The sequence below is a fragment of the Trichomycterus rosablanca genome, chromosome 8 (assembly GCF_030014385.1).
Source record: "Trichomycterus rosablanca isolate fTriRos1 chromosome 8, fTriRos1.hap1, whole genome shotgun sequence".
Lineage (NCBI taxonomy): Eukaryota > Metazoa > Chordata > Actinopteri > Siluriformes > Trichomycteridae > Trichomycterus > Trichomycterus rosablanca.
In genome coordinates, this window is record NC_085995.1 from 21,802,531 (window position 1) to 21,812,820 (window position 10,290).

The window sequence follows — 10,290 nt, forward strand, 5'->3', positions numbered from 1 at the left end:
ATAACCTACCAAGTTCAGGTGCACAAAAATGAAAAAAGCGTGTTACAACCTATATGTAGAACCATTAAAACTGTTGGAAATTAAGAAATCCAATTAAAACCATATATTTTTAAACATCACTTTTCTACCTGTTTTAACTTTGACAATATGAGGACATAAAATTATGCAAATACTGTAGGCAGGGCCGGCGCTGAAGGGGGGAGGGGTGTTTGGGGGTTGGTTGGCCATTGCCCCATGAGATTGTCTCGCTGCCCCCCAAGCGCAAATCACCTCTGAACCAATCACAAAAATGCGTTTTGCTGTTCAGTGTGAAGTTATTTCTTTGCTTATTTTTGATTGGCTCTTTAAATCATATAAAACAAGCAGACTGCTTCGAGCAGCTCAGTAGAGCAGACAGGTTCTGCCATTGTAAACAGGAGAGGCGATTACATATCAGGGCAATTTAAAACGTCTTCGAGTTTAAACTCACTTCCACATGGTAACATTTGCTTAACGTGGTGATTTGTTGCTTAATATTATTTATTCTCCAAACATACCTTTGGGTAATTGTGGTCAAAGGGTTACAGGTTACAATTTACAAATTACAATACTTCTCTTTCATTTTTATTGACATTTTTGACAGTGGATATTGCAAGCTGAAAGTTATTTTATAGAATTTTATGGGTTTCACCTATTTTGTAGACATTATTTAACATCTAAAAACATACCCAGTTGTCTCATTTCTGAAAGTATTGTCCTTAATACTTTTTTTGCCACTGAATATTTAACACATGCACATTACTTACTCATGTACTGTAAGATTTACGCTTTATGTGATTTTGCACCTGAAAAAAAACAAACTAAAATGCTGTGCATGAATGTATATAGTGCATAAGTACATACATGGATACATGTTCTGTATTACCTCTGCACTGATATTGGTTATACATTGATATACTTGGTTATTTTGGGCATAAATTATAATTGTGACCATAGTTGTTTATTCCATGCTACTTGTATCATAAAAATAAGGTAAATTATACTGTATGGGCCAAGTTAATAATTTTGCCTAACAAAAGATGTAATAAATAGCATGCTTATGCTGGTATGCTGTGTTGTGCCATCACTGGACTATGTCCAGTGTTTTCTTACCTTATCATAAATTTTTTTTTCTAATATCCGTTATAATGTTTGTATCTTAGTAGCTAATAGAATATTTAAATTTTATGTATAGTGTCATATAACATCCTAATCTTATTTTTTCCATGTACTCATATATGTTATGTGCAAAGGCACGTATTATTATTATTATTATTATTATTATTATTATTATTAGTTTGTAAATATGCTGCTATCTTACTGTTTTGTTTTTTGCTGCTGAGACTTTTATTGCAGCGTGTGGTTCAGCAGGAAAGACTGAAGCATGGGTGGAGCCAGACCCCTGGTATAAAGAGGAAGCAGAAGACGACGCCCGGCTAGCAATTTAGTGACCTAGCATGTCGGGCTAGTGTGTTTGGTGTGACTGGCTGGTGTTTGGCTCAGTGGCACATGCTTTGAAGTCTGAGATTAGTCTCTTTGTGTATAGTCCTTTTGACCAGTTGTTACAGTTTGTGTGTTGGGGCCTGGACATGTAAGAAAGGGCGCGCTCATACATTTTCATCATGTAGCAAACCTACGTATAGACACAAGAAACATGTGCCATCCATTGTATTTATGTTTGGGTAGGAAAGATTAGTGAAGTTAGTTATTTTGTTTAGCATTTTGTTTGTAGTTCATAGAATTTAGTTTGTAGTTCATGTGAATTTAAGCATAGGAAGTATGGGTTTGGTTTCATTGTATTCTTTCCTTTAGCACCGCTTTCGTCCTGGCCCTTTTGTCTTTGTTTGATGTGAATATTTTTGGTACATTGTAAATAACCCACTGTATGTAAATAACTCACTGTATGTGTGCCAGCCAAAGTAAACTCTGGCTTTACCAACTGCATCCAGTTTGTGTTTCTTTTTTCCTATGTCCTCAGTCTACAGTTTTATTTCCTATTGCCCCACCTCTGTAACCACTACTGTTACTGACCCTACATCCCTAGTATCCATATAGGGTGTGTAACATATGCTTGTGAAAGCATAAATTCTTGAGCAAGAATATCGGATCTTAGAGTACAATGTCTGTGTCAACAGGAACATACATGTTTATTATTATTATTATTATTATTATTTTGTGCTAGACAAAATTACACAACATCCATATAACCTTAAACATTAACAGATGAGCATGTAATTTTGTCTTGGTTAACAGTAACAAATTGTACATAGGTTAATCTTATGGTAACAACTGTCCACATAACAATTAACAATAAAGTACTTAATAAAAAGTCATGTTATGTTGAAAGATGAACTCTGGCATCAGTGTAAGTTTGTGTGTGCCTGGGATGAGATTTTATTTAAGGATGCTCATGTATTTGGCTGCATTCATCTGTCCTTTATTCTTCTCAGTCTTTTTGTCTCCGCCACTGAAAGAAACCCTTATAGTATAATGCCACTACCATGTTTCACTGTAGGAATGGTAGTAGCCAGATGATGTGGACTGCCTATTTAGACATAGTGCTTGCTTTTCTGCTTAAGAGTTTAACTTCTGTCTCATCAGACCAGATCATCTTTTTCCTCATGTTGCCAGATTTCTTTACATACCGTCATTTGCCTTTTACTTAACAGTGGCTTCTGTCTTGCCATTCTGTCATAAAGGCCTGGTTTATGCAGTCCTGCAGAAATGGTTGTAGCTCTGTTATAGTGACCGGTCTTTCCTACTTTCTGCCCAGATGCCTAAGGTCAAGGTGGTGCCAAGCATTTCATGATTAATAAGCCCACTGTGGTCTAAAGACAACTGAAAGGCTTGTATACTTTTTTTTATATCTCTGCCCTATTCTATATCTTGACACAATTTGATTAAAGAGAGTGCCTTGAACTTCATGGCTTGGTTTTTATCCTGACTATGCCTTTATAGACTCACATTTGTGCCTTTTCAAACCATGTCTAATAAATTCAAATTGCAACAGGTGAATCAGATGGAATCCAATTGAGTGATAGTTAAGGGGAAAAGGATGCATCATTTTTCTTTAATTAAATAATTGTTTGCATTGCATCATTAGGGTAATTAGGTGTAGATTTATAGACAAAAATGGCATTAATTTTTAATTAGATCAACACAATAAGGTGTGCAATAAGTCAATCTGTCTGTTTATGAAACATGATGGTTAAGCACGTCAGAATATACACATTGATCCTGACTTTGTTTTCTCTTTTGTCTTCCTTGTTGGTTTTTCTTCCCACTGAATTTTAAAGCGGCATAATTTAGCTCCACAGGACCAAGGCCCTGCAAAAATAGACACAAGAATTGGATGTTAACAAGTGTTCACAGTCAAGAATTTCAACAAAGAAGCATGCCTTGAAAGCATGTGTAATTTTCAACAAAACATACAGTATTTCCGGTTTTGACATTAGTCAATAAAGAAGCACTAATAACAGGTCTTCTAAAGGCTGCTGGAACATGGTTGACAATTTTCACATTTAAGAAAGATTTGCATTGCCTGTATTACATTAACATGTGACTGGTTAGTGTCCATTTAAATATAGTGACTGATTATAAAAATGTGTACAGTATGTCAAGTTCCTGGTTACCTGACTGGGTGGGTTCTTCAACATGAAACTCTCTTGAGGTTTCACTGTAGGGAAAAACAGTGGGTTAGTGTTATAGACTGCTGCCTACTTGAGCATCTCCAATTTCTTCTATTATTGCACATTTGTCACACTTAAATGATAATATCGAACTACTTTTAAAATAAGACAAAGATAACACAAGTAAACAATTTTAATGATTTTATTTATTGAAGGCAAACCGTTTGGTTTGTCACATAAACCAAACGTCACATAAACAGAACCTGTCTGGCAATAACACAACACATGATGCAATGTTCTTTAATTTAAATAAAGATGTGAAACAAAGTCATTGAAATCAACCAGCCTGGAAAGTGTTACAAAGCCAATGCTAAAGCTCTGGAACTCGCAATGAAAGCCAGTATCCATAAATAGAGAAAACTTGGAAAAATTTTAAACCTACCAAAGAGGGGCAGCCTACCCAAATTTTAGATGAACATCTATAGAACTGAAGGCCTCACTTGCCTCAGTAAAGGTCAATGTACACAATTCCACAATAATACCCATGGTACTTATGATTTCCATAGGAAAGTTGTAGTATGCAAACCATTGCTGATCAAGATAATACAAAGGCTCATCTCACCTTTGCTAAAAATATCTAGATGATCCCCAGGACAAATGGGATAATTTTCTGTAAACTGATGAGTCAAAGTTGAAACTTAGGTCAAAAGTGGGTCCCATTAAATCTGGCGTAAAGTTAACAATGCATGGTAGTGGTGGTCTGACAATCTAGGGCTGCTTTGCTTCTGCAAGATCTGCTAGACTTGTCATAGTAAATGGAACCATGAATTCTACTCTCTATCAGAAAATCCTGAAAGAGAATACCTGCCTATCAGTTTATACCTAAAGTTCAATTACGGTTGGGTTATGCAGCAGGACAATGGCACGAAGCACAAGTCCACCTCTGAATGGCTCAAGGGAAAATAAGGTGTTGGGTGTTCTGACTTGAATCCCATAGAGATGCTGTGGCAAGACCTTAAACAGGCTGTTCATGCTCAAAACCCCTCCAGTGGAACCGAATTAAAACAATTCTGCATAGAACAGTGGCCCAAAATTTCTCCACAGCAATAAAAAAGTCATCACAAGTTACAATAATTTTAAAATTCAATTGTTACTGCCAAGATCCATTATGTCTAGGGTGGTCAATCCTTTTTTTTACATGAGTGATATAGGTTTTATTCAATAAATCATCTTCAATAAATGTAATGTTTATTTAAATGCTTCATTTTGTGTTTACTTGTATTGCCTTTATGTTGAAATTAGTTGTTAGAAGATCTTTTTCTGGTACAATATAGTAACACAATATTCACCTACCCTGGCACTGTCTACCTCTTTTTTTAGCACTTACAGCTTGAACAGCGATCACAATAACACACACCACCACAGCTAATGCAAGGCAGAGCACTACAGGGTCCACAGATTCTTCTGTAGAAAAGTACATATAAAAATAACCTAGTTAGTACTTTTAAATAATACATAAATATTAAATATAAAGGAATTTGTTCTTACTTAAATGTACAGTTGTTCCATTCCCAAAAATGATCCTCCCACACATAGCCACAGCACAGTAGTAGGTACCAGTATCACTGATGGTGAGGATGCTCTTGGAGAAGTTGTACACACAAGTGTATGTAGAAGAGCTGTTCTTACACTGATGGCTGCTGTTGTGATGAGTGTAAATGATTTGAGGAGAGGATTGTGGTGCAGCAGATCTGAACCAGAGCACTTTAAGTTCTGCTGTGCTGCTCTCAGACAAAACCGAGCACTGAAGATTTACTGATTCTCCTGCAGGAACTGAGTCCAACATGGCATTCTGTAGCACTGAGACACTTACATCTGCATTACCTGTTTAGGATGATAAGGTATCACAGTGTCACGTTTTATCTTTGAATAATCAAAAAATGTGCTTTGTAGACTTTGCAGCCACCCACAGATTTTCATTGCTGATTAGGCTACTGAACAGGCACAACAATCTAAAAAGTAAAAATAGAGCTAAAATGGCTCATCAGGGTGATGTTTCGGATGTATTAAGGCTTTCTTCTAATGCAGCATTGCTGAAAGCATTAATGCTGTTTATATAGTTTAATAGCGGTTACCTACATTTTAGGTATCAGTTAACTTCAGATTCTCTTTAATTTTTTAGATTCTCACTAAGCTTTTTCCAGAAGCCGGTGGTTTTTAGGTAGTAACACAAGGTTAGACAAAAGTTAGACAATTTTTTACACTCTGAAGTTTTCCTCAGCTGACAATTACTAAACCTGTCCAGTAAATTAAGTGAGGTTCAATGAGTCAATTGAGATTTTACTAAAAATGTTGTTCAAAGACTGGAAAAAAAGTTTTTTCTGCTGTTTTATTTGTTGAATATAAAGATAAATATTAACAGCACACCATTTAACAGAAGAACATACCAACAAAATTGCTTACTACACACAAATTTTAAATGTAAAACAATATGACATAATCCTTTTAAATACACACCCATTTTCAAATAAGTAAGGATGTTTTGTAAAATGCAATAAAAAGATAAATCTGTGATGTGCTAATTGTCTTTTAATGAAGAAAGAAAAGATATCACTGTTTTTACTGATTAACTTCACTGTAATTTGTAAACTTAAACACATTTAGAATTTGATGCCTGCAAAACACTCCAAAAAAGTTGCGACACCGGCAAAATAAAAGTAAAACATTTATAGAATATTCAAGTTACAGTGAATTGGTAACATGTAAGAAAATCATTAATGGGTATAAAAGGAGGATCCACCAAAGGATTAGTCTTTACAAGCAATGATGAACCATGTCTCACCAATTTGTGCCAAACATTCTTCAATGCAAGATTGCAAAAATATGAGTCTTTCACAATCTACAGTTTATATGTACAACCCCTGGCAAAAATTATGGAATCACCACTCTTGGAAGATGTTCTGTCAATTGTTTAATTTTGTAGAAAAAAAATAAATCACAGACATGCCACAAAACTATCATTTTTCAAAATGTCAACCTTCTGGCATTAAGAAACAATAAAAAAAAGAAACAAATATAATAGTTGTGGTCAGTCACAATTGCTTTTTTTAGATCAAGTAGAGGAAAAAAATATGGAATCACTCAAATCTGAGGAAAGAATTATGGAATCACTGTAATTTGCAGATTAAAAACAAAACATCTGCAGCAGATTAGATTTGCTAATTATTCTTCAGTTTAAAAAGAGTGCTTACACCTCGGAGAGCTGTTGCACAAAGCAGATTGTCATGAATCATGGTTCCAACACAAGATATGTCAGTTGAAACAAATGAGAGGATTATAAAACTCCTTCAAGAAGATAAATCATTGTGGAATGTCGCAAAAGATGTTGGTTGTTCCCAGTAAGCTGTGTTTAAAATCTGGACCAAGTACAAACAAAATGGGAAGGTTGTAAAAGGGAAGCATACTGGTAGACCAAGTAAGACATCAAAGCATCAAGATAGAAAACTTAAAGCAATATGTCTTGAAAACAGAAAATGCACAACAAAACAAATGAGAAACAAGTGGCCGGAAAGTGGAGTCAATGTCTGTGACTGAACTGTAAGAAATCACCTAAAAGAAATGGGATTTACATACAGAAAAGCCAAACAAAAGCCATCATTAACACCTAAAAAGAAAAGAACAAGGTTAAAGTAGGCTAAAGAAAAGCAATCATGGACTGTGGGTGACTGGATAAAAGTGATCTTCAGTGATGAATCGCGAATCTGCATTGGGCAAGGTGATGATGCTGGAACTTTTGTTTGGTGTCTGTCCAATGAAATTTATGAAGATAACTGCCTAAAGAAAACATGTTAATTTCCACAGTTGTTGATGATATGGGCCTGCATGTCGGGTAAAGGCACAGGGGAGATGGTCTTCAATAAATGCCAAAGTCCACATTGAAATTTTGGACGCTTTTCTTATTCCATCAGTTGAAAGGATGTTTGGTGATGATGACTTCATTTTTCAAGATGATAATGCATCTTGCCATAGGGCAAAGGACGTGAAAACTTTCCTTCTAGCAAACATATAATGTCAATGGCATGGCCTGCAAATAGTCCGGATCTCAATCCATTTGAAAATCTCTGGTGGAAATTGAAGAAAATGGTCAATGACAAGGTTTCAACCTGCAAAGCTGATCTGGCAACAGCAAGAGACAGTTGAAGGCAGATTGATGAAGAATACTGTTTGTCATTAGTTAACTCCATGCCTCAGAGAGTTTAAACCATTATAAAAGCCAGAGGTGGTGCAACAAAGTAATAATGGTGCAGTGTTTTCTAATGATTCCATAATTTTTTCCTCAGATTTGAGTGATTCCATATTTTTTTCCTCTACTTGATCTAAAAAAAAGCAATTGTGACTGACCACAACTATTATATTTGTTTCTTTTTTTATTGTTTCTTAATGCCAGAGGGTTGACAGTTTGAGAAATGATAGTTTTGTGGCATGTCTGTGATTTATTTTTTTTCTACAAAATTAAACAATTTAAAGAACATCTTCCAAGAGTGGTGATTCCATAATTTTTGCCAGGGGTTGTAAGTCCATTTCTGTCTCCTATTTAAAATGCATGGTGCAGCATAAGGATGAAGTATAGATTTCTCTTTTTGTTGTATTTTGCACAAACCTCATTTCTAAATAAGTTGGGGTGTTGTACTTTTTGAAACTAGGTGTTAACAGTCAGATAAAGACAAGTCAAAAAAAAAAAAAAGTTATTGTAGTGTAATGTGTAAATTAACATAAGTTCATCAAAAGTAAAGATTGTGCATCAATTTAAAGTTTACAGAAAGTTATAGTGAAGCCTGGAACCGGTCCACAAACACTGGTCACAAGGCATTAATAAACTCTGTGAATTGACATACAGCTTTACATACAGAACTATTTACTCACTTTCTTACACTTAGTGGCAATTTAGAGAAGCCAATCCACCTATTGCCTGCAGCAGTGATAGTTTAGCTGTTAAGAATAAGACCAGAATTTTAAAAAAGGTTGCTGATTCTAGCTCTACACTGCCATGTTTCTACTGTTAAGCCCTTAAACAAGTTCTTTAAACCTCAACTGCTAGGATTGTTTTAGGCCACAATTGTCCAAAGTCACTTTGGATAAATTCCAAATGTCATAGTTTTGAAACTTACACTAACACATGTTAATAAACATAGTGGTTGAAACATTGAAACGCTGGGCTAAAATAAATTATGTTACAAATAAAAATAATAAAACCATAAAGGAATTCTTACCTTTCACAGATAAAAATGTTCCTTTTCCAAACACTATTGTAAACATTTGTAAGCCACAATAATAAATGGCTTCATCTGATGGTACCACATTGGCAATTTTTAGATGGCAGCTTTCTCTTTCTTTCTCAAAGGTAAACCGTGATGATTTGAATCCCTCTTCATAAATGGGATCCTGTAAAAGTTTATAAACTTTTGCGATAACATGAGGCTCATGTCCCACTATTTGCTTGTACCAAACCACAGGGTCAGAAGTTTCCTGTTTCATCAAAAAGCAATGGAGAGTCACATTTGTACCAGAAGTAGCAGTGATCAGTCGGTCCGGTTGATTAACTTTGTTTGTGTGTTCAGTATTCACTGTTAAGGGTCAGAGAAGACAGGTTAGCCCAAGTGTCATTACATATACAGTACCAGTCAAAAGTTTGGACACACCTTCTCTTCAGTGGTTTTTCTTGATTATTTTTATTTTCTACATTGTAGATTAATACTGAAGGCATCCAAACTATGAAGGAACACATGGAATTATGTAGTGAACAAAAAAATGTTAAACAAATCAGAAAATGTTTTATATTTTACCAACTCTACCTCTTCACAGCACAACTGATGGTCTCATACACATTAAAAAAAAAGCAAGAAATTCCAGAAATTAACTCTAGACAAAGCACAAACATTAATTGAAAACCATTCCAGGTGGCTACCTCATGAAGCTGATTGAGAAAATGCCAAAAGGTGTGCAAAGCTGTCATCAAAGCAAAATATGGCTACTTTAAAGAATATAAAATATAAAACATATTCTGGTTTGTTTAACACTTTTTTGTTTACTACATAATTCCATATGTGTTCCTTCATAGTTTGGATGTCTTCATTATTAATCTACAATGTTGAAAATTTAAAAAAAAAATCAAGAAAAACCACAGAAATGAGAAAGTGTGTCCAAACTTTTGACTGGTACTGTATATATAAGGTATAAAAATTGTATAAGAAATTGCCACTCACCGATCTCAGTTAAAAGCACCAGCACTGTCCACATTAGCACTGCCATCATTACTTTGAGCTCTTTGTACAGTAAGTCACATGTTTAAATATGAGCACTGGGGCGTTTCTAAGAGCTAAATACATGTTGGGCTCAGCCCTCTGACTTTTGTATGCAGTCCTGAGGCATCCTCACTCTTTCTTTTTTTTTTTTTTACTCTTACTCCAAAAATAAAAAAAAATGTATAAAAACAAAAAGTATCATATAACATTTTGTGTCATTCCTTTTTTTTCTTTTGATGATGTTAAAAATAAGAATTATCTGTAAGTTACAACTGAGATCAACAGTTTACATTCACTTGGAGGGGACATGTATGTCATGGTAATTTTGGGGCTTTAATGAT

General features: G+C 34.9%; 1 long non-coding RNA gene across 1 annotated transcript; it reads right to left on the reverse strand.

Moving 5' to 3' along the window:
• Window positions 1-3,297: 3,297 nt before the first annotated feature.
• On the reverse strand, window positions 3,298-5,056 carry LOC134318970 (uncharacterized). Its single transcript, XR_010013451.1, has 3 exons — window positions 5,001-5,056; window positions 3,651-3,694; window positions 3,298-3,345 (listed from the first exon to the last, which is right to left on the reverse strand). It is a non-coding gene; the product is annotated as an uncharacterized LOC134318970 (long non-coding RNA).
• Window positions 5,057-10,290: the final 5,234 nt, after the last annotated feature.